General features: G+C 33.3%; 1 long non-coding RNA gene across 2 annotated transcripts in view; it reads right to left on the bottom strand.

Moving 5' to 3' along the window:
- The window catches only part of LOC147072396 (uncharacterized), a 333,653-nt gene extending 311,620 nt beyond the window's left edge, over window positions 1–22,033 (bottom strand). The window contains exons 1-2 of one of the 2 annotated variants that reach the window (XR_015070714.1): window positions 21,731–22,033; window positions 536–883 (exon numbers count right to left, since the gene is read on the bottom strand). This is a non-coding gene — a long non-coding RNA (uncharacterized LOC147072396). The remainder of the gene's footprint in view (window positions 1–535; window positions 884–21,730) is intronic. The other variant, XR_015070715.1, reaches the window with a different exon arrangement.
- Window positions 22,034–27,102: the final 5,069 nt, after the last annotated feature.

Genomic DNA, 27,102 nt, shown 5'->3' with positions numbered 1-27,102 from the left:
AATGGGCATAGCAGGATAGATACAGCCAAACTAGAGTCGCGTGGAGGACCAAATACATTTTATTCAACGCGTGTATACTATAATGTAGCATCAATGTAGCATTAAGTTTCAAAATATAGCTAAATACGTATAGCCAATCAATGGCATTCATCCCTGGAAATTTTCCATGTAATATTAATATTTATCACGGATTGGTTTCAAAACCAACACAAATCCAGTTACGTATGTTTCAAAATGTACTTAAATCCAGACATTACAATCAAAACAAATTTAATTATTTTTTTCAAATCTAAATAAATAACATCCATAATATTATATTTACCATGCAAAATCTTGTGACATAGTTCAGTAATATAACTATGTTTTATTAACATATGGAAATATACATTAAATTCAAAGAAGTTTAGTCCTTGCTGTATATTATCCTCTTTGTTAAAATTAGTTTTTTCTTAATTTACAAAAATTAGTTAAGTGGATTTTTGAAATTCATCCTCTCGTATATCATTGTCAAAAGTAAAGAAAGAAATAAACTTACCCAATCATTCTGCGTGTAGTTATAAAAAAACTCGGGTCTTTGTCCATTGTACTGTTTTAATTTGAACTAGTAAATGATCACTTAAACACCAAAACGAAACACATCACTAGTTATTTTTTTAATCAGTCAATTAAAAAAAACTTTTACATTGAATTTTTTGTTAACAGATACATATTTTTATCACTAGTTGGCACTCATTCAACTATTTTTAATGATTAAACTGTACTTCCTGTTATATCATTATTTATAACGTAATATTAATGATAAATTACCATTGTCTCATACAACAAAAAGTGTTTTCATTTAACCTTATACTATTTTAATGGTACACATATTTTTCAAGTCTGTCTGGAAGGTGTAAAAACATATTTTTGAGAATACCAAAATAATATAGATAGCAGTGGCGAAGAGTGGAGGTAGGCTGTTAAGATCCAACATAAATAGTTCACACTAAACTTAGTCAGTCAAACATAATATTTGTTTTCATTTAACGAAGACTATAATGTGTCGATAGTTTATGTTAGTTTTTAAGTTTCAATTAAACCCTGTCTAATCCAAACCATAGTAGATAATAATCAAAAAATGTTCGTAACATAATTTTAGATATTTTATAGATACTATTTTTTTTATCTTTTTTGGATTTGATTTGATTTTTTAAAATACTAACAAACACCATCTGTTATAATCATGGCCCCCATATCCTGAAACAGGCTCCTCTACCTATCGCTAAACATAAAGGTGGTATGATGTTCTAGAGTAGCATTCTCCGGTACAGTTCGGTTATGAGGAATACAGCGGAAAACACATTTTGAAAATACCCGATATACTGGATTATTTGTTAGGTTGAGTTAGGTTAGGTTGGGTTAGGTTAGGTTAGGTTAGGTTAGGTTAGGGTTGGTTAGGTTAACCTAACAAATAATTCAGTATATCGGCTATTTTCAAAATGTGTTTTCCGCTGTATTCCTCTTAACCAAACTGTACCCATTTATCAAATGGTGATTGAGGTAAAATTAAGGGTGTTCAGTGTATTTTTAGCGATATTTTGTGTTTTAATACATCCACTTGAATTATGTAGTTGTCAAGTATCGACACATAATAATCAAAAATTTCATTGCACGATTACATATTTTCAAATAGGTATTACAGGAAAGTACAGATGACTTTTTTTGCTATTAAAGGAAGTTTGTGATATGTGTTTATATCAATGATCGAATAATATGACAATGTAAAAATAATATTACAATGGTTTCCTTATTAAAATTTTGTTTATCTACACTTTTTTCACGTTTTTGACATCAGGTGCTTGGAATTAATATGATGATGAAAAAAGGCCTCAAACGAAGTTGATAACTTGAAAAAAATGTGGTTAGAATGGTACCTTACAAACCAATAATTTAATTATTGTGCCATCATACCATTTGCTCTTTGTATTAACCTTTAAATCTAAATCTAACAGCTTTAATGAGCTAACGTCATGCCAGCTAAGCTCACCGAGAGAGCAATAATAATTGATATAAATGTTAATCCAATCTTGGATTTAATAGGTTGTTATGAATTAATGTGAGGTCATCATGATGTGGTATTCCAATTTTACGAATAGCATACAATGAACCAATCGTTTGGAATATAGTCTAATTTTTATGACTGTTGTGTAAATATGGTCAGGCATATTTTTCAATACCTACATATAAACCTATTGTAACAGTAACAAATTTGTTTTCACTGTTTTCATTATGAATTAGGTAAGTACAAATCAAATACGACACCAGCGAATTAGATAGAAGAAACACTAAACTAAAGTAAACACATTGAGTTTAGTATGGCTGAGTCTCATCGGTAAAAATATGCTAGACCAGTGGTTCTCGTGTGGCCACCAGCGCTTTACAGAATTATATTTCAAAAATTGAATACACATAACTTGTCTTAAATTTATTTCCACGGTCAAATGATCCATAATGTGTTTATCATATGTGATATAGCCAGTTTCTGAGAATAAATTCAATTCAAAGAATTGGCAAAAATTGCTTTATTAATATAATTATTAAAGCTTTCACGGTTGTTTTTCATCGTAGTAGATTTTTGGGTTTCCACCGTGTGTCCTTCTTTCTTTCCTCGACGTTTCGGGCTCGTTGCAGAGGCCATTATCAAGAGATTATATGTTTTTATAATGAAATGTAGCGTAGATATATGAATATAAACGTTGCTCTAAGAATGTCAAAACGAATCCGATTAGCTAAAGGCAAACGTTGCTCAGAGTAATGTGTCAATCGTTATGACCAGAGATAACGGCTCGAATATTGGATTTTGCTGATAGTGCCGGAAGCCATCGAAACGTCGAGGAAAGGACACACGGTGGAAACCCAAAAATCTATTACGATGCTTTATTAATATTGTCGAGTTTTCCTCTTGTAAGAGTGTAATGCACTTAATAAAAAACAAATATCGGAACCATTTGACAGATGTAAACCTAGAAGCAGCCATGCTGCTCGCTTTGGAAAAAATGAGTGTTGAGGAATTTGTATTTGCATTATTTTAAAATAAATAGATAATATGTACTAAAATGTTCAAATGTCTTTTATTAAATGGACTTGTCTATAAATAAATTGATCCATTTTTCAATCAAAATTTAGCTTTATTTTTTTCAATCACAACACAAGTGAAATGTGGTGCGGTCACCAGACATTTCCATAGATCTGTCAATGTCAATTGTGCGGCCACAGTTAAATTTCACGTGAGAACCACTGTACTAGACAGAGTAAGATGGGAAAATATTTTACCTTTTACTGTAAAATTGCGATAAAGTCTTGATAAAAACTTGATATCGTTTGTCGTCCTTGAAAAATTATGCCACTAGCCTGCTTAGCAAGAAATATTCAAGCGATATTTTAGTAATCTATCAGAGTAAAACTGTACTATTTATTTAGGGGTACTTAGGTTCTTCACAAATTATTACTCGCACTACTAGAGTTCAAGCTATAAGCTTATTTTTCGTATCCTCGTCAAGAAACCTCCAATATTTTCGATTTACAAAATATTATCAGTCGACCGGTTAGTTTATTCATCTAACATTTTTCGACATGCCAGATGAGATTTTCTGGAAATGGAACAATTAGGCGCCAGGACAATTAGGTGCCGCACTGTCGATTGAAATAAATAGACGTTCGTTACGATTTTATACAGAAAGTAGAAGAGGATTTTTAATCAGTTTCTATCTTATATTTAGTAGTTTTAATTCATCTTACTCTTAACATAATGTCTTTTATTGCGGATTATTACGTCTATTTATCTTCGAATTTCATTCGATTGGGTGGCGCCCGGTTTTCCCGGCGCCAAATCGTCCTAGACCCGATTTTTTCATGCTAAGTGACTGATGAACGATGCTAGATCTGGCATGAAAAACGCGGGTCTAGGACAACTGGACACCACGGAATTCGCAAATAAATAGACGTTAGGTACTTATAGGTACTTTAAAAAAAATATTTAATTTATTTAATATTATTATTTATGTTTAAATGATTATATTATGATTTAATAGTTGATGAGAATGTATATATGCAGACGTATGATAAATAATGATTTAATCGTGCATAATATGTTTAAGTTCAAACGAAAAAAGAGTTTTATATTTTATATAAAGCCTTAGCCATGGTAATTCTCAATCCGCGATAAAGAATACATTATGTTAAGAGTAAAATGAATTAAAACTACTAAGTAGTAGATAGAAACTGATTAAAATCAGTCTTCGTCTACGTTCTGTACACGTGTCTACGATAGTGCGGCGTCCAATTGTCCGGAGTCCAGTTGTCCCATTCCCGAAAAAGGCTATGCTGGTAACGCTAATAGTAGTAGGGCGTCTAAAATATACCACAAAATACCATGGAAGATGACCAAAATCTCCGAGTACATTTATTATGATAACAGTACACGCCGTCTGCTTCAAAAGCTATTGGTAGCGGGTTCAAGACCCAGTGTCTTACATGCCAATCTTTCAATGCGTATTTGATCCAAATCAATTACCCAACACAATGGCTAACAAGCATTTACCATAAAATATAATAAAATTGCCTCCACCCCAACTGAATTACAGCGTGAACATAGTTGACTAGATCCGTGTCTGGAAACTTGTACGTATGCAGTTCGCCGTATCACACTACGCCGTGAAATGTTCTATCGGAAATATATGGCCGTATATTAAAGACCGTCGAACCTCTTTGGGTCGTGTAGTACTGACATAAAATTCATGTCTAAATAAAACACGGTTCTTGTCAGTTTACACTTTACATGAAGCCAGCAGCAAACAAATTTTAAACATAGCCGATATACTGGATTATTTGTTAGGTTAGGTATTCATTCTTGAATTCATAAACTTTGGCAAAATCATCTATGAAAATTTAATTAAAACCGTATAGTATATGGTCATCTCTTTCCGATAGGAAAGCTCACGGCAAACTGTTCCACGGTGAAATGTTTTACGTACAACTTACATGTAACCGAGTAGATCCACATATACCGCAAGTTGCAACAAAACTGCGGCGTCCTGCGGTTTATCCATCCGCAAATAATTACATTCTTGTGGCAAGTTGCGGTACCTGTGTACCGACACTTGTACACGACGAAGTGCAGCAGAGTATAAGAAAATTATAGCATCATCTAACTAACTCTTAACCCCATAAAAATCCGGCGGTGTAGTAAGGGCGGGTCGTTATAAGGTCAGGCGGGAGTTTTAATTGCGGGCAGAGCGGGGTTAATTGCTCGACGGGATCAGACACGCGGCGCTCTCGACAGATGTCGCCACCCTCTTTTTCGATATTTAAAATTTATTCTCCTCTTGAAAATTATATTATTGCCCGACGAAAAATATTACCCTCAATTACCCTATGTCATATATTTTTTATGTTAGTATCGATCACAAGACAAAAATGAGACAATTATGGAGCAATTACCTTTGCTTTAGATTTTAACAGACAATACTCGAAAACAAAAACAAGTGCCTAAATCAAATTGCTTATAACCCCTAGATTCGAATGCTTGTATTTTATACTCTTTAGTATTTCCCAAACTTTTCACGTGGAATACATAAATTCTTCGAATAATTTTGATATATTTTTTTTTCTTCTTTTTAGTACTACAACTGCCTGTGAGCCCCAATGACGGTAGTGTTGTATCACAAACATGCAGGCTTTAATAAATCACATAGTACCTTAATATATTATTGTGACCTTAGGCATAAAGCCCATTGACGCAGCGAGTGCGGCGCTCGCGCAAAATTTCTACAAGTGGCGCGTAAATCAACGAAAATACAACGTAATCAAATACGCCAGCGCCCACTGGATTTCACGACGCATTATACGCGCACGCCGCATGAATCATCGTTTTTTCGCGAATCACCGCTTCTCGGCGATACGAATGAAAGAAAATACAATGGAGTCCATTCATTGAACACGGCTACCAAAATTACGCCGCTCGAGGCGTTGTCGATGGACGGTCGAAAAGCAATTACTTAATAACAGAGAATAATTGTTTAATTTTATTGCGTGTTCAGTTTATCGCTGGTTGAATAATGTCGTCGTAAATTTTAATTACAAGCCCCGAAATAATATAATATTTTTATTGCTTTGTTATGAGAGGCGCTGTAATAATATTTATTTTGTGCTGCTTGGGCCGCATATTACATAGGTGAAGGGTAATGCGCGGGAAGAGACGTGTGATTATGGTTATGAATAAACACTGCATTCGCCGACTTCACTCGCTCGACGCGTTCTGTGAGCGCTATCGCTTACGGTTCACATGCCTTATGCACCGGATACGACTACGATATTCTACATTCAAAATCGATTCCAAGTTGATTGTTTGAGATTTTTAATAACTAAGGCTCAAAGCCCATAGGATACGGTAAGACGCTGGTTGTTCGCGCATGAAATTTTTCTAGCAATGCAGTTACCCAACTAAATTACAATGTGATCTAATACATATTGCAAAGGATACCAACCACGGATAGCGAATATTATCGCACAATACGAAGTCACGAACCCATTATTCGCTCACGTATATGTATGTGGAAATAGATCGCGCGAGAATATTCAACAAAATACGACGTCAAATATTTGGTTTAAGCGGCGACTGGTTGTACACCTATCTTTTGTGTTATTGGTCGTATCAATGTAAGAAAAATGTATGCCATTGACTCTCTCAGATCATGAAAGACAAGTATTTCACTACTTCGCTACTAACATGGGCAGTGAGGGGGAGCGCAGAGTAATGCCCCGTAAAGCCCTCACAAAATCTATACCTCTCTACGCCGCCTCCTGATGTCTACAAGATAGCACACGATGGCAGTCGAGGTGTTCAGCATCCAGCAAACGATGACAAACGTATTTGTTTTTTTTCAGATGTATCCGCTCTGCATATTCTTCAGATGAGACAATTAAGACCGAGACATTAGGTAAGCCAGTTCCTGACCAGCCATGGCGACTTCGCGGCCAAACTATACGGTTTTCGTTTGATAGAACATGGCCAGATTACACATGCGGGCACGACCATCAATAATCAAGACGCTGAACACATCCTCTGTTACTGCTCGCAGATGGGATCTAACCGAGTGGAGCTGTCCATACACGAGCCCAATTAGCCACGGCAACTTGATATCAACCAAGGCCAACTCTGAGGCATTTGAAAAGTTTTCTGCGTCGTATTGAGCATGGAATAATTCTGATCCCTACTTATATTCATCACTTTCAACTCCTGATTACTCTTTTTCAACAGAGTTTCAGTACACGGGTACAGAGGACACTTCATGTTATTAAAGATAAATGACGGCAGAGCAAGTCAAGATTATTTTTTTGTTTTACTTTTTCTTCAAGCATCAATGTGCATCTTTGCTACATCAGTTCCGTGCAGCTCCGTTTTGGGACATAGAAGTGTGGCACTAAAATCTCTTCATTCTAACACGTTTATATCGTCATAGAAGGCGTCCGTGCATTAATCGTGGCTGCATATGCATGGCGGGTGGAAATGAGTTACTTCAAAATAATAGATCATGGATCAACTCGAATCTTATAATATACCTTGAAAATTGCATTTGAAAGTTCACTTTAAACTAGTGTAATACAGCGAATAGTAGTTATGTAATAATATATGTATGTAGAACTGATATAAATTAAATTTCTAATCAAGACTACCCTTGTGTGTTTCAAGCTTTGAGTTACCATACTCATTTAGTATACGAATAAAACAATAACGTCAGGTTAACACATTGCATACTGTAATAGTAAATTTGAATTAGAGTGTAAAGCATGTACGGGTATCTAACACGTTAATAATATATTGTTCACAACATTCGCTGAAAATAATTACTGTTTCTTGAACAGATGTCACTTGTCCCTTACCGCGACCTTTGTCAAGCATTATTGTTTTAATTCTAAGGTGTAATTAATTAATCCTGCCATCTGTCGGAGTCTGATTAAATAGTTACGTACAGTGATAGCAACAGAAAAAATATACGTTTTGTTAAGCTTAAGAGGTTTTACGTTACAAAATAAAAAGACAGTTTTATTTAGGTTATAGTATAATATATTATTATTATTTATTAAAATATTATGTTGTGTGTATATTAATGATATTTATTTTAATTTAAAAATCAATCGTTATCGTTCAAGGAAGAAATAATAATTTAAAAAAAATATATACATTTGTTAATGAATATAGTAGGTAGGTAGTTTTAATAAATTATATACATAAATAAAAAAGTATATTATAATATTTATCACCATATTTCCTTTCCAGACAAAGTATACAGATGGCAGTAGCGAATAGTGGAGGTAGGCTGTTAAGATCCGCCATAAATAGTGCACATTATACTTTTTTAGTTATACGTATTTGTTTTTTATTGAACTAAGACTACAATTATTTATAGATAATTACAGAGAGTATTGGCTAGTTTTTAAAAATCAAGTAAACCCTGCCGAAAACTAAACCATATTAGTTATGGTATATTTTGGGTGATACGATAGAATTGTGCACACTTTTTCATTCATACTTTTTTTTCGTTGGATTAAAAATACATATTCTTGGTTTATTTTTTATATTCACTAAGCCCTGCCTAAACCAAACTATAATAGATACAAAATATTATTCTATCTACAAAATATTCAAAGTTCTGTATGATATAAATGCATAATTTTAGATATTTTATAAATAAACGCGTATTTTTTGACTATTGTCTATTATGGCTTGGTTTCGCAAGGCTTAATTGAATTTTGAAAATTAACCAACACCATCTGAAATCTGTAGTCTTATTTCAATGAAAACAGGTACGTATGACTGATAAAGCTTAGTGTGCACTATTTATAGCGGATCTTCATAGCCTACCTCCACCCTTCGCCGCTGACAGGTGGGGTACCTATCTGTTTATTTAATTGATGTATCGTAATAGCCATGCCATGCCCTGGATCTAAACACAAAATATCGATGGTGCTAAGCCAAAATGCCGTTAATATTATTAGTGCTTTGGGTTAAAGTTATGCCGTAGACGAAGTTAAAAATAGTTTTTGGTAAGTTAGTTAGTGAAAAATGTATAAAAAAGTCTTTATAATTCGTTTTTCAAATTGTTTTCCTGTAAACTTGCAATATGCGGAATATGGCACTAGTTTAAATGATACCAATTGGTCAATTTTCAATTGAAAGATTTTTATGAAAATTGTACTTATTCCACATAGTTTAATTGTCATCGGAATATATTTTGTCCAGTTCAATAAGATATTATGTTAACAGGTACCATATAAACAAATTTACTGCGTATTGTTTTTCATTTTAATTGTATCTCGTGGCTAAATTGGCTTAGCAAAATTATTACACTGAATTTCAAAAACTAGAAGTAAATCCTACTCAGCTGTCAGGATTCATACTAACTTGTAATCTGTCATTGTGTTCTACTGTGGGGACAGATTATTCTTTCAAATCTTTTAATTCCTCAATTGAACTGGCGTTGACGGCATTTAGACACAATAGAGCTCAATTATATAGGTACATATAATAGTGTTTCTTGTGTTGTTAAACTATTATTTAAATGATTATTTTTTTCCTGAAGGCTTGAATACAATCACATAGGTATGTAACTACAATGACAATTATACTTTAAGCAATTAAAACTGCAATACAAATAAGTATTGAACGGTGAATGAACTCTTTTAAGATCATTTGTAAAAGCGAAAAGAAATGAAAAAAAATTCCCAATATATTATAATCTTCAAAGTATCTCACTCTTTCGGGCAAACGAGTGTCTGAATCACATCCGATTTTTTTTACGAGAGATTAGAGAAATGTTTTAGTCAGTTAAGGTGGTTGACCTCTCGTAAAATGACCTTCAATTGAATTCAAAACATTTACATTGAATTTATAAACAATTAATATATTTTATTGGTTGATCAGTTTTCACCAACAAATATTTATACTATAGATAGAATGAAAAAAATATGAACTATTCATATATTATTATTATCTTTTGCGAACATTAAACATAATTATTATGAATTAAAATTCATTATTAGTATAACTGTATTTATTTTGTTAATTGATTCGATTAACCAGTACCTACCTATCAAAGAATAAAAATATTCCATGAATGTATATAAAGCAATGATGAAAAACTTTTATTTTTACGATGGCAAAATCAAATAACAAGCTATTAAGGGGGATCCTTATACCAGCAGAGGCACCTAGCGGAAACATACGAAGTTTGCAATTTGAGACATTTTTTTGACAATTTACAATTTCAACTGTATTAATTGATAAATATGTAGGTATCTGAAAACATTAAAAAGAAAAATATATTTTTTTAATTCAAAGATAAACTTACAATTATTGTAAAAAAAAATCAGAAATTGTTACATATCTATCTCCCCAATTAAGTTATTATTACATTAGATTTTAGGGTCATTTAATAAAATTTAGTTTATTAAGTTTTCTATTTTTTCTCGTGCAGTTGACTAATTCGTTGTTTTAATATGTTTTATATTTATTTAAAAAACCATCAATTTTTATAAAAATATAAATGTGTATAACTTGAAATCCTTTTTATTTATATGAAATATTATTTAGGTGTTATCCCAATATTTAAGCTCGATTTGATATAATAATACGTCATTTAAAACGAACGAAAATGGAAACTGCCGTTTTTGTTTCTAGAGCCCTTGTTTATATTTTGTTATTTTTTCACTTCCAATTAAATTGTATTATTGCAATATTTACTGTTTCAAGTAGTGTTCGAAATGATAATCTTATGAACCGGAGCGCTGAATAATTATTCAAAAATATCAAACTATGTTAAATATTTTTCGGATATCGTAAGGGCGATATGCCTAATAATCAGGGTTTCATTTATACTTGAAGGGGCTCTGCGCTAATACAAATTACCCCCCCCCCCCCAATACAACATTAAAATAAAGTTTTTTTTTAAATGGGTACCTACTTATTTTTTCAGAATCACTTATTTTTCGTCAATTTTCTTATAATTGGGCTCTTATCTTCAAAATTCTAGAAGCTCGTACATTTGTGAATTCCTTCGCTGCAAGGTTCTTTTGTGATTTCAAATTATTTTTCAGGTTCCGGAGACCTACTAATTTAAGGACCTGGACCTGTAGCCCCTTTAGCCCTTTTTGTAAACACATCTGAAGTCCGAACAGTCTATATTATATTATAGACCTTGTAGGAGTAATCATTAATAAATAATATACACATTTTGTCAGCGCCGCAAGCGAATTTTTTTTCCCTCGAATCAGTTCTTATAACTTTAAAAACTACATAACTACATGCAATATTATCTCAATAACATGAAACGGAACGCAATTTTCAAAGAAGCCACGAGCCGGAACGGTATCTTTTAGAATTTTACGAACAGGAATGGCGCTCCGGTGCGTTCCGTTCTATTTTGAGCCCTGGTTTCAAGGCTACTTTCCATTTTCGTCAGTGACAGCTGGTGTAGAACAGACGATAGACGTCAATCCGCATCAAAGTTATTACGCATTTGATTGTAATAATTATTGTATTTTTTTTTAAATACACTACTTTAAAACTTTATGATTGCACCCAAAAAAACAAGCATTCAAGTGAATATTTGTTCCACCATGAAAATAATTAAAAAAAAAAAAAAAACTATTTATTATAATATCCGATAGTCCTTTTGGGGCGTCGGTGGATTAGACACAGTTTGTAATTTTTTCGACTAGTGTTTAGCATATATATTGTTTTTAAATAAAATGGGAAATATGTTGGAATACTCAAATTAAAAATGTGTTAACGGTGACCTATAGTATGTATTATATTACCAAAACTGCGTGGGTTTTAGAGTCCTGTATTACAAAATGATTACTTTCAAAGTTCTACGTCTTTAGTTCAGCAGAAGGCCGTCTCGAAGGGTTGTGCGGATACTAAGTTTATGCAAATTCGGTCTCGTCAAGGGTTTATAAATCTCTAAATAAAATTGCTACCGTGCACCCGGCTAAATGTCTTTGTCTTCGTCTAGTCACGGCGTCTTGTCAAATTTGGGTTCATTTTCAAAATGTCCGCTGACAAGTTTACACAGCGATTGAGGCGTCAAAACAGAATAACTTTTATCACTTTGTTGTTGACCAGAATCCAGATGACCGGATGCCGAGAGGAAGTTTTAATTAGCACCATTATCAAAATGACCTCAACTTTGTGCCTAATAATTAGTATTATGTCACGTGTTCTTTTAGGCGTAGTTGTTTTCCCATAAAGGTCAGCATTGCACCAGGGTTTCTTAACCATTTTAATGATTAGGATAATGCAAACTACAAAAAAAATGGTCAAATCGTGACCTTTTTTAGCTTTTCCTCCATTTTTTTGGTCTGAATACGATCTCAAGTTTTCCGCCTAAATTTAAAATCTCGTGTAGAATGTGAGTTAAGAGCTTTCGTCAGCTTTTCCTTTAAAAAAATATATGCTGTAATCAGGGAAAACAAAATTAATGAGAACTGGCTTAGCATTCGATACTGTTAGGCATCCTAAACTTCTCGAACTCTTACAGGAGAAAAGCATCGATGCAAGAGACATTCAACTGATAGCTAACTTATATTGGAATCAAACAGAAAACGAAATCAGTGGAGAGGTAAAAATTCATCGCGGTGTAAGACAGGGGTGTATATTGTCACCTTTGCTATTTAACATGTACTCGGAAGCTATTTTCAAGGAAGCCTTACAAGGTGAATCGGTGGGTATTATGGTTAATGGCAAACATATTAACAATATACGATATGCCGATGATACTGTGCTGATTGCTGATAGTTTAAAGAGTTTACATCAACTGGTAGAAAAGGTTAATGGGGTCAGTAATTCCTATGGTTTAAAAATGAACCTCAAGAAAACAAAACTATTACTAGTATCAAAAACAGCGACACCAGACACCAACACAAATTTTGTCATTAACAGCGAACCAATCGAACGTGTGACCCATTACAAATATTTAGGTACATGGGTCAATGAGAAATGGGACCAGTCTCAGGAAATAAAAACTAGAATTGAGATCGCAAGGAGCGCCTTTCTCAAAATGAGACGCGTCCTTAGCAATCGAGATCTTAACCTAGATCTGAGACTGCGTATGGTACGTTTTTATGTGCTCTCAATTCTTTTCTATGGTATGGAAGTATGGACGCTAAACCAAGAGATGTCACGGAGACTTGAAGCTTTCGAGATGTGGCTGAATAGACGCATCCTCAAAATTCCTTGGACTAACCGGGTGACAAATGAAAAGTTCTCAATCAAATGGGGAAGGACCGAGAAGTTCTACGTAGTATCAAAACCAGGAAACTACAATACCTCGGCCACATTATGAGAGGACAAAAATACAGCATTCCCCAACTTGTCATTCAAGGAAAGATCAATGGGAAGCGTAGCAGAGGACGGCGCCGCATTTCGTGGCTTAAGAATCTCCGTGATTGGTACGAGTGCAGCTCCACCGAACTGTTCCGGGTAGCAGACGACAAAGATAAGATCGCCTTGATGGTGGCCGACTAGGGGATGGCACAATAAAAAGAAGAAGGCTTACCCTGTTATAGTTATGTAGGTAGAGTATATGCTTGCTAACTTTGCACTCCGGCTCTAGGATGAAAATGATGTAATATATTATATATTATCTGTCTAATTATTCATTAATACAAGTAAATATCATTTTATCTAATTTTATGGGAGGTAATCAGGCAAAGAGGCGTATCAGTATAGTAAAGGGTGCAAAAAAGTGCAAAGTTATAAAACATGTACTCTATGTATCATAATAATATGCATTAAAGTTCGTCAGGTAAATGTAACTCGAATTCAATATCAGCACGCTTTATTTTACTTGGGTTTTATGATCTGACTGCCATAAAGTAACTTGCTTCAAAAACTTGATCCGTAACGATGGCTTTTACATTCATATCTTATTAATCTGTTCTGTTGCTGTAATGCTATTTATTATCTTAAAATTTTTTATATTGTTGAAAATTTCAACATGGCCAATATTGGGTTGCGACCAGTTGCGACTCATATGTTAAGAGCTACTGAATTATACAGACAAATAGCATAGTAAAATCGACGTAATCTAAAAAAATACAACAAAAATAAAATATAGTAAAATATCAATGGATTTGGCCTTTATTTGATGGTAGGTACATACAATTTAATGACCATTACTTATTAATATTATAATGTGAATCGCTCCCCACTATACAATGTTATTTCCATTAAAATATTAATTTACATAATATTTCCATTATAAATCGTAAGTATTTTAATTATGACACTATCAATAATTCCGCGTGGAATTCAGTGACAATTTATAATACGTACAAGAACGATTACGCCCACGGTGCATACGTAGTAACGCGTCGAATTATAAAGTCGTGGACCTCGGAGTCGAGTTACAGATCTGGCCAATTCACTTGTATTTGGACCTAGAGCATCATTTTTTTGTGAAAAACCAAAAAAATCTATTAATACAATCTCCACCGGTGGAGGCCCATATACTTCGCATTAGACCGAACCAGATAATTTTTTACTTTTTTACATGAATGATCGATGATGGATCGGTCACGTTCACAGAAAGCCAGCAGAATTTATGTAAGAATCTCTTGAGGACAAATTTATTATGTTCTAATCGGATGCAGTTGGAATCAAGTATGACGTATTTAAAATATGAGTTGTTGCACCGCCATCTTACGATTAATAAAGCCTGAGCATAACTTTTTGCACAAGCAACGAGTGGTCCACTGACATACTATTTATTGATAAAAAACTTGCAAACAATTCTTCTTGGTATTTTATAATGACTGAAGAGTATAAATAAGTTATTAGTTATTGTCGTTTAGAATCGACCGTCGCATTGACAAACATCCTAGTGTATAATTATAGTGTAGTGGTCTTAGGACCACTAAATCAGATGAACTCCAAGGTCTCCAAGATACGTTACAATAATCTGAAAATAAGAATACTCCGACAAGTGAACACGACAGACGCGTCAGTTTGAGCACTCTATAGACAATGACAGGTCATCCATAGAGAACGGGAGGGGCGGAAAGGTAGGACCAGTCGTGAAATGTATCGGCTTTCCTCTTCAGTAGGCAATGGTTGTTGACATCTTATAATGATGAAATGTCAAATTTCGATGATGAATTTACGAAACACGGAAATCGCTTCGGTCAGAAAAATACTTTTTCTTTTATTAAATTTCCATGTAAGCAGATTTTTTAGCTTCTTTACCTCTCATGTATGTTTTATTTTAAGTATCGGTCAGTTGGTCAGGATTAGATGGCATAAAATAATTATTGGAGCCATTCGAATGGTCCGATTACACGTGATTGACAACAGTTTGATTTTAACCAAAGCGAACTCTGATAATATATTTATTTCATTCGGAGAGTAAACACAATCTGATTTATTTGCATTCAACGAGTTAAATTTGATGCTGAAAGCTTTCGAGCTAGAAAATTTATAAGGAGTCGAAATATGAAGAAGGTATTTTGTTTTTTGTTTCACAATCCGTTATGTTTAGCTAGAACAGTGGTTCTTAACCTTTTCGAAGTCACGGTGCACTTTTGATAATAAGAAAAAAATTCGGTGCACAAAAATCAAATGGTCAAAAAACAAAGAAAAATATACGCAATAACCTTTATTACAAATTAGACAGATTACAATATAACAGTCAAAGAAAAAAATATCGAAGAAAAGATATATACATATATGGAAAAACTGTAACTAAAATTCAGTATCCTTAACAAAGTCAAATATTTGATGTTGCTACCCTCAATTCTTCGTCTAAATTCGTAAGTTTTTCTCGGTTTTTAGTTTTTATTATTATTAGTTACTGTTGAGAAACCATGCTCACACAAATATGATGTTGAAAACTGTTACAAGACTTTTAGTTCCCTCATGTACAGAGCTGAATATTCGTCTTGGACAGAAATCCAAAATTTCTCCATAGTTATTTCAAACAATTTAATTTTTAGTACGACCCGTTGACAAGGTGACCAATTGTTCTTATTCTTGTTACGAAATTTCACAATCACATTAGGTCTTTCGTCGGCTTTCTTGATTTTACGAAGGTCTTTTTGGTTTTCACTGTTTCACGGAATTTGCTGCTAGTATCATTTTTTCGTGCTGCATTTTGCAACAAGCTAGCGGTGCACCGGTCAAGAACCACTGAGCTAGAACAATGTCAATATTAGCTGTAAATGAGCTTTAAAGATGGTTTGATAGAGATTTTTCTTGATTTATTATTCAGAGTTAGTAGATGTATTTTATTTATGCACCGTTTGTAAATAAATAATAAAGACATTTGAAAGCTAGCAGTAAATTTTCAAAATCGCTGCATCTCAATATTATGTAACTATCGTACTCTATCTCGAGCTGAAACAGTTAACACGCTAAAATGAACAATAACTTGACTGTCTGAATACTGAATATGTATCACTTCTTTTTTATTGATTTTGGTGTTACAAGGGGGGCTGACAGGGCTCTAGCCTGGGGTTCCGGGCTCGCAGGTCGGCGAGCTAAGTGAGATAAACACACACCGTGATTTTTTCCCGATAGAAAAAAAGTCGCCTGTGGCGCTATTACACTTTAGGTGTGAGATTTTAAAATATATGATTGATGTGATGTTTGATGTAATTAAATGATACTTTACGTGTAGAATATTATAATTATTTTTATGTGTTTCCTGATTAATACAAATAGCTATTTATCCAATATCGCGAGGGGTCATATGTTACTTGGCTACCACAAAAGGGTTTTACGATCAATTCTTCATATAATGCCGAGCAGTGGCGAAGGGTGACTTTTGGAAAGAGGTAGGCTGTGGACATCTGATAAAAAGAGCACACTCGTCAGGTATACTTACGAGAAATAATAGGATAATACTACTAATGAATAGGTACGCACTAATGACAACGACTTTACTCCCACGATGGCCGCGCGGATTAAGCGTCGGCCTATAGCGTCGTGGATCCTAGGTTCGAATCCTGGGTCTGGCAAGTACACATATTGTTTTTCAATTTATGTATGAGTCGTATGGACCTAATAGGTTGAGCAAGTCGCTGACATCCATTTCTCGTAAAAACAACAATCTGTTAATATAAACCTCCACTCTGTGGAGGCCTATATGATCTTATTAGGATCGGACATGGTCGAAAGAAAAGAAGAAAAGAAAATGATAACGACACTAATTTAATGAAACTTCAAAAACTCACTGAGAACATAAAATTAAGCGATCAGTTTAAATTACGTATTTTTCAAAACATTTATAGGTACACATCAAAAATCATTAGATAAAAGTTCTTTTTATTTTTAAAAACAGTCTATATTTATTAATATTCGATTAAACACAATATAATTTTTTTTTTTTAATTATCTAATTATTAATTATTTAGTTTTAGGCTCTGAAATCGGAGCTTACCTCAGTTCATACAATTCAATAGACTGGGCGGGGCTACGTGACGTAAAGTCCATATGAAAAAAAACGAGAATTATTTGAAACATAACCCGACCTTTATTTACGTCAAGACAGATGGCGCGCTGTGGTATATTTTTAAAAACCTTTTCAGATTGTTTTGTTATTATCTGTGTAAAACATTCCTACACATACGGCATCTCTCGTTGGCAAAATAAATTATTTTATAGAATATAATATAATCAAGTGATTATATTATAAATAAATCAATTAAAAACTATTTTTCTTAAGAATGTAGGCTTCAAACAATCGCCTAGTATGGAGTCTTCGCCACTGATACCGAGTAGGTAACGACTCATCAATAATAAAATTTAAGTGGATTTATTTATTGATACAAAAAAAAGATATTATGCACAGAACATCCTTAATAATTTTACCTCGCAAAACTTTGAGGCTCCGCGGAATATCATTTGAAAAACGCTATCTTTACCCTTGACGATAGGTAAAATTCTTAGCCTTGGGGTCTGTTTCAAGATGTGAGGGCCATGGTGAGAATACCCCATCTGCACTGGTTATACAAGGAATTTACGGACGCTCATCCAAAACGATTGGAAATTGGCGGCACTATATTGTCTGGGATTAAGAAAGTTGTACGAAGAGGCCAAGACCCGCCAAGGATTGTAATTCAAACATGTTATATTATGTGTATACTAAACTACTCCATAGTATGTTCCACGAACAGTTTAATTATAAATAAACATTTTAATGTATCTGTTAAAAATGTTACCGGATATGAACTCAGATTGTAATTATAATATAGTCCGACTCGTGTCATGATGATACTGTGACTCAGAGATTAATAAGTGTTACTTCTCTGCTCTTTTAATGTAGGATAGAGATATCCTTATCATTGAATTTAATTGACCCTACCAACTGCTCTTTACTAATTAAACGCTTTAATTTGAACCCATTGATTAACATTATTGACATTTAAGCGCGATTAATTCATTATCTGAATACCGGGAAACTTAAGTAAATTACCTATCTTATTTGAATATAACATAATCATATTAAAGCATTGTAATTTGCTGCCCATTGATCACTTTATACCACAGATAGCAAGCAGATATATATAATATTATATTGTGTAGGTACCATTTAATCAGTGCCAAGCAAAGGGAGGGTATTGGGATGCGTAAAATTTAAAAATCATACATCCTGCAGTGGCGCATGGTCCGTATATGTCAGTGGCGAAAGGTGGGGGTAGGCTGTTAAGACCCGCCATAAACGGTGCACACTAACCTTTGTCAGTCATACGTATTAATTTGTTTTCATTGAAATAAGACTACAATTTATAGATTAATAGATAATTTAAAATATATGATTAGTCAAAAAATACTCGTTTATCTATAAAATATCTAAAATTATGCAATCAAATCATAAATAACTTTGGATATTTTATATAAGTATTGAATAATATTTTTTATTTATTATAGTTTGAATTAGGCAGAGCGTAATGAATTTAAAAAAAAATGAACCAACAATATGTGTAATTTGTTTTCTTAATCGAACGAAAATAAATATGTATACATGAAAAAGTGTGCAAAATTTTGTCGTATCGTCCAAAGTATCTATACCAAAACTATTTTGGCTTGACTTAGGCAGGGATTAATTGATTTTTAACAACTAACCAACACCATCAGTGTAAATTCAAGCCTTAGTTCAATAAAATCAAATACGCATAACCAACAAAGTTTAATATGCACTATTTATAGTGGATCTTAACAGCCTAACTCCACCATTCGCTACTGGTACCTATATGCAGTAGATGGTCTGCATGCCAAGAAATAATCGATATAATACTATGTTGCAGTAGTAGATGCTTAATGTGCAATCGTCATGTAAATTCAGTCAATTGAATGGCGACCTCAGTACTAGGTTAACAGCTACTGAAACATTCCCAGTCATAATAAATACTGATGCTTCACCTCCATACGTCCCGTGATATAAATGATTAAGCCTGGATGTGGTTCGGAGCGGTGTAGTTTGGTGGGGCGATTTTTATGTGTGATCGTTATATCTGTATTTTCCATCCTTCCAAGAAAATATCACTGCACGCCTCTGACATTCTGGCCAATTCCATTGCCCCTCCCCCACAATGCCAGTTTCAAATCGATTCACGTTATAATATACGTACGTACAGTACATACTTATGGCATATTTAAAAGACCAAAGATCGAGGACGACAAAAACGGACACTAACGATCCTAATCATTATCCTATCAATAATCAAAGAAAATTTCCAGTAAACGATACTTTGGAAGAACATGTGCTGCTTCAAAAATGTTAGAGGCTGGTTCAAGCCCCGCACTCCATCTCGGCAAAACGTCTCGCAATCGACATTATGTTGCTTAAGGTATAAAAAATATTTAATTTAATATTGAGAAGAGTTTCTGCTATATAATAATACTGGTACTGCACTGTAAGTATCTGTCAAACTATTATGAGAGCATTTTCATTTTCGTGTCAGTTCATGTTTTTAATTTTATAAGTTGTGTTTATGTTTAAGTTTTCTTTCACATTACCCTTTGTAATATTCTCCCTGTTTCGCTCTAACACGCATATTTAGGGTCTAGGACGACTCGGCGCCGGAACAACTGGGTGTCACGCAATCGAATGAAATTCTAAAATAGATAGACGTTCGTTAATTATAGGTAACTTTTAAATTTAATTGGGCATATTATCTTTTGTTTCAACGAGAAGAAAGTTCTTTTATTTTTTTATATAAAGCCTCAGGCATGATAATTCTCAATCCACAATAAAAAATATTATGTTAACAGCAAAATGAATTAAAACTACTAAGTAGTAGATAGAAACTAATTAAAATTCCTCTGTATAAAATCGTAACGAACGTATATTTATTTCATTCGACAGTGCGCCGCCCAGTGGTCTCATTCCCTATATTTACATAATCTTTTCTCTCGTGTGTTACAGACAGATAGATAAACCAATTGAAATGAAAATAGTATACATACTTCTTTTCAAATTATCGAAGTACTCAGTAATAATATCTTTACATAAAAAAGTTTTTTTATTGATAATAAAATACAAATAAGTACTATTAACCTCTATTATGTTTATCGACTTTATTGCTAACGATGTCAATTTTCATTTTATATTCATTTTACTAAACCTTTATAATAATGAATTGAAATAGTACTTTACATTACTTTCGCCCATAATAAATAATATTATATTATAAAATGGTGGGACACGGCTTTATTTCCTGCGTTTGAGAAATTCACAGACATTCAATGTGTATCTGCGTATATAATATGTAGCCTTAATAGGTTAGGCAAATGGCTGACATCCATTTCTCATGAAATAAAAATCTGTTGATAATCCTCACCAGAAGGTGGTTGACATTCGAATAAGATTGAAAAAATTTAAAAAAAAAAAAATGTTTTAGTTAAAAATGTGATATTTATAATATTTAAATATTTTTTCTAGTTAACTTTGGTCAGTTTTGCTAAGAAATATAACCGTTTTTATTTACGAAAATTCTCCAAAAATAAATATACTTATTATGCGGCCTGTTGAAACTTTATTGCAATTTTTCTGGGATTCTGACGAAAAACTCCATTACAAAAATCATTCGAATGGAAGGGTTTTCTCGGGCATCTAACAAAAAAATACTTTACTATATTATATAATAAATTTCTTGGAACAACTTCAATACAGATTTTTACGCATGCGTTCGAAAATAGAGAAAAATTCTAAACATTTTTATGAAATACGAAATTGTCCGTTTATTTAGCATTATTTAGCGTACATAAAGTAATTTTAAAATAATAGGAATTCTTTTAGTAAATGTCCGTATTAAAAATGTTGTGGAATTTGGCGTTAAATATTTTCAAAGAACAGCGTAGTAAAATAATTCATTGATAAAAAATACGTTTCACATTCATCACAAAGGACATGCGCAGAAAAATCAATGGAAATAAGTAGATTTTACAACTTTCTGCGATGTTTAAAAGTGGTTTATTGTGGATTATTTTTAAATTTAAACAAATAGCTTTTCAAAAATATTAATTATAAAATGCAACGTTGTGTATTTTATTTTATAATTATGTCGAAAAATTATGGATAGTGTTTATTGTATCTACCTATTGTACGGTTTTGTTAATCCGTGTACCTAGTAATTTTAAATTGTATTAAGTATTAAGTGTATTTTTTTTCAAAAAAAACCAATTATGGATCACCTCTATGTCCGATCTTCGAAACAAGATCGACGACGCACAAATCACACGGTGGCCGCTTTCGGAACTAGCGACAATATTCAAACTTTCGAACGATATTCTTTTCGCGGTCGGCACACAAAGAGAGTGACAGCGAAAAGCGCGGGAAAAGCTGGGTCGGGAGCACTACTAATACTAAACTACAACGGAGGCTAACTGAATGGCGAGGATCGGAGGATCGGAGGATCTGACGGTGTTTCGGGACTTGTGGCGGGGAGCAGCCGGCGAATTCGCGCGTGGGTGTCGCGGAGTACTCGCTCGTGAATTACCTACCGTGGAAGCGGAAGCAGACACACTGCCGCTTCGTCAATGGACAGCGTTTGACACAAATTGAATAAATATAAAAATAGCTTATCTATCTTAATTACATTTAAAATGATTCATAATAGAATAAAGAATTAATAGACACACAATAATTATCAAGCAAACGATATGAAATGTAAAATTAATATATCACCGTTGAGCTCTTACAACCTCCAATATAACAATTTCGGTTTTCAACCAGTCGGAATGTTAGCATGGATACATGCTTTTGCCTTGACCTCCCAGGTGGATTAGTTACGAAACATCGCACAGGCGTAACAAAAAATAATGTCACAAAAGTAGCGCGGCCGCTAGAGACTCCAGCATTAAGAGAATCAGTAGGCAAAGCATGTATCCATGTTTAATAATTTTTTTCCGTCAGGGTTTAAGTAACCATTATCTCAGGGGTTAGAGGTGGCGGAGCCCCCCTCCCCCGCGAGGTTATTTTTTATAATCTCGTTTCAATTATATTATACCGCCAATTATATATATCATCACAAGCCATCATTATCAGATTCATGGTGACACCGGACCATATCCTTCTCTGTTGATTTTTGAAGAGACTGTTGGTGAGATAATAGTATTTTATATATAATAAAAAGATCAGCAATTATCATCTTGATTGCAATGTTCATTCTAAACTACAATAATCGTCAGTAACAGATCAGTGTTATTGGATCTGTGGTCATTGATATACAAAGTTTCAACAGTAAATTGAACAAGTTTTGAAAATGTCAAACCCATCTCAGGAAAATGAACAATGATCATCCTTATTACAATGTAGAGAGTAGATTGAAGATAGTTTTTCAACCACATTCATCTGTATTTAACTGTTTACGAAAGCATTAAATTTATATGAGCGGACCTTGAAGGCTGACACAAATGTTTATGGGCTGGGTCGTTTACTTCTTTTTATTTTTACATAGCAGTATATTCATTAGCAAATCAATGATGGAGAATGATAAAAAAATCAGTGCGTGTACTTATGTACGCGCGTTAGAAGTTATACTTCTTTGGCGTAACAAAACTTGTGATAACCTAGATTATTCGACTAGCTCTTAATTATCTTGTTAAATTACACACTCAAGAAAAAAGCCCGCTTATCAAGCGGCTTTGGTTTATTTCTATACACTTTAACTTTTATTACTAACAACTGTCCCTCTGACGTTTAATCGTTTGTTTATACTCGAACAACATCTTCTTGGCTACGTGTTAAAAATGTGAACTAACAAGCTCCTCCCATTTAGTCGACAACAGCGCCTTCCAGCTTTTGCCTAAATCTTCTTGCTGGAGAGTACGTAAGGAATTGCAAATGGCTGAGAATAATAAATTCGTAACAATTCTACTACATACCTACAAATTATCTGAAGAATGGGATGGGGGAGCCACTGTCGAGAACTACCCAATCAAGACTCGTAACTGGACAAAATCTGACATTCGAATGAAATTTTCAAAATGGCGTCCTATGGTAGTTTGTAGTTCCATTTTTGACCATTCTACAGATAAGTTTGTAGGTCTATATCAAACTTGCGTTTGTATACAGCTGACTGATTCGCAGCTAACTTCAAACTACCAAACGCCCCAAAAAAGTATAACTTCAAAAATATTCTTATGTATTAATCGTTTAAAAATATAAACATTGTATTATACAACGGAAATTTGTAGATATTTGTGTAACGCGAAAACAACAAAACGTTACTTGGTTAATTTCATTATTTTTGATTAATAAAATGTTGAAATTTTCTCTACTGCAGTGTGGAATCTGGTTTAGCCGTGGTGAATGAAAAGGAGGGCGGCACCGTTTCGCCCACGTAGTGAGTCGCGGGCGAGAGAGGGAAGACCGGAGGCGGAATCTCACGTGGCCGCCCACTGCAGCCCGGCTATAAATACACAGTGCAGACCCCCAAACAATGCCCCTTTTCTATTTCGGTCCTGGAATCGTCTTTGCACATTGACAACGCCGCGGCACTCACAAAGGGCGAGAGCTTTTCCGAGTAAATTTCAAAAGCTTGATAAATGTAAGTGCCTTCCTTATTCATAAAATAGCTTCACAGAACTTGGAGCTAAGTTAAAATTTCTAGGAATTAGATTGTCATAAAAGACAATGGGACTAAAGCTTTTGATCCACAGTGATTCGCTACTTGAATTCAAGCCAAGGGAGAGTTTATATGAAAGTATGGATAGCAGGGTAATTCTTCTTTATAAAAATATAGTATTAGAATCATCACGTTCCCTAGTGACATTTACGTATTTAAACATATTATTCTCGGAAATCCAAAAGAACTTTATAAGTTTTAAATTGTGAGTGAAATAAGAGTGTTATGAGACTTAAAAGCCAAAAAATTGGTTAAATATACCAAATGAGCCATAATACAGTATAAAAAAATGAGACAAATGATGAATCGAATCAACGCCTCTGAAATATTAAATTTTATACAGAAATATTGGAGTTCCCTTACAAAATGATCTAAAATTCAATCTTCTTTTGGCTGTCCTGAAAAATAACGATTTTTGACTTAACCTCTTCTTCCTTTCGCGCGCAGTTTTTATTCAGGAAATTAAAATATAACTAAGGATAAAAACTAAAAAAAAGCTTCTTTCTTTTAGATACAATTAACTAAATGTTGTTAAATTTTAAGCATGCTGCATCACTCTTGTATTCCATAGTCTCTCTGCCTAAAAAATACTAAAATATTCTGTTTTCAATAATTTATAAAATAAAAATAAAAAATGAAATCGAAAAAACAGCGCACGGTCGGTCTAGAACGACTAACTTTAAGTTGACATCCGAGCACGGTATCAATTAAACATTAAACCATTGAGACTGTGGCAAATGTAAAAAAATGAGAAAACATACAAATACTTGCCAAGGTTGTTTTGATTTTGAGTCGACCGGCCAATCGCGTAAATTGCTCAACTTATTATGATACTTAGAGATTCATTACATAAAACTTTGCCGACTCGAAAGAGTATCACAAATTAAAATAGAAAGGACATGCAACAACTACAAAGCCATCCTAAAACCAAGTCACTAAAAGCATTTAATCGTCCTAGGTTAATGATGAGTACGATGATGTAAAATAAGAATAATAATTGTTGCTTATTCATGCCAAACATTTAATACGATGAAAATCAGGTAGGTTGAGTGATTTTGAAGTGATATTATTTATTGTAAATAAGAATATATTTATTTTGTTACATTATTTTATTTAATATTAATAAACTATTGTTTTTATTCAACAAATAAGACATATCTCATGTATATACCCACTACTTGCAAGAACTACTAGTTAAAATTGTCGTAGTTAAGTAGAATCTCCGTAGTTGGAAAAGCACATTGGTGTGAATCCAGCGGTTACAGGTTCAAGTGCGATCGGTTTCTAAAAAAGATTTTTTTTGTATGACGTATATGAGCTGTTTTCTAATTATGTATGTTCATTATTTAACCTTAGTAATTGATTTGACATAAGTGTTAAGGGAACTATGTAAATAAGTGACGTGATCGAGGTGGAGAAATTTATAAGCAGATCAAACAAGAATGCAATAGAATTTATATTAAAAGTAAACAAAGTATAAGTAGATGACTAACACTGAGTGTCTTAGTAAGTAAGTCTTACTGCATTGTAATGCCGCTAAATTATTTCATTGTAATCAAAGATAGATGATGCACCTCGGGGAAGCGTTATATATATATATATTGTCAATATCTAGTTAGTATTCAAATGGTGTCGGAATAGATTCATAACGGCACGAGTAGGGATTGCAATACCGGTATTTCAAAACCGGTATTCAATCATTTATCGATACCAAAATACCGGTATTTTCGGTATTAAGAAACCATACTGTATACTACTGTATTGTATCTATATTAAATTTAGTGTATACGTTTTATGCTGCAAAAACGCAAATATATTGACTGAAACCGACAAAAGTTAAATAATATTAAAACAAAATCCCTCAACTTAATGTATACTTCTAAAATTGTTGCGATGAATTAAAATATTTCGAAAAAGAAAACTATCGTGGCAAATATATCAAATTATTCCATAGCAGGCTATTCATCCAACATTGATACTACATCAAACAAACGTTGAATTTCACAGATTCTTCTGTACCCGGACTTATATAATATCGTATTTGTAAAAATTAGCAGATCTAAAATATTATGATCTCAACAAAAAAGATCAACATAATAAATGTGGGTAGGTACTTTAAGTTGCTATAAAATAGTATTTTAAATAGATTTTAATAGTTATATTTATTGATCGGTACTTTTTTCTATACTTAATACGTTTTGACAAATACCGGTATTGATACCGGTATTCAATAAGAAATACCGAAATACCGGTATTGATATTATATTCATTCGGTATTGCAATCCTTAGGCACGAGGAAGGCTCCAATGAAAATAAATGCACTCACTAAAGACAGAAAATTCTATACTCTAAAATTTGAATTGAAATCAATTTTGTTTGATCGTTTGATTAAATTTCAACAGGCCATGTGAAAAATCAGCATCTATCAAAATCGCACGTGCAAACGGCATGTTGGCACAACGTTTATACGATTTTTCTAGAAAAGAAACTGCACTGCATTTCAACGTTTCAAGTCGTTACATAAAATTAAATCGAACATTCATTTTTAGGTTATCTTAAATATATAAGAACAATGACACAAATTAGCAAAAAAAAAATTTAACAATGGTACGAGTACCTACCTACAAAACTAAAAAAATAAGCAATAACTATAAACCAAAATGAACTCAATAATAATAATTATTATTACTAGTTTTTCTTTACATTTACGATGCATGCAACTTTTAGAAAAATTTCTTAAGACGGTACTTCAGTGAAACGGCAAATAATTTTCAACTATAGGTGCGACGATATTTTGAACTCGCTGGCAATCGGAGAGCGAACGTCGAGCTGTGAACACGTCAATTTGTTTCGTGATGGCGACGGGGGTATTAATTCTTAAATCATGTAAAGATGACTAAAAAACGTTACCCATTTAATTGAAAAAGAAAACATGTC

This window comes from Rhyacophila brunnea, unplaced genomic scaffold (assembly GCF_057557595.1).
Source record: "Rhyacophila brunnea isolate RB1 unplaced genomic scaffold, BYU_Rbru_1.0 scaffold_2, whole genome shotgun sequence".
Lineage (NCBI taxonomy): Eukaryota > Metazoa > Arthropoda > Insecta > Trichoptera > Rhyacophilidae > Rhyacophila > Rhyacophila brunnea.
This window is presented reverse-complemented; position numbering and strand designations above follow the sequence as displayed.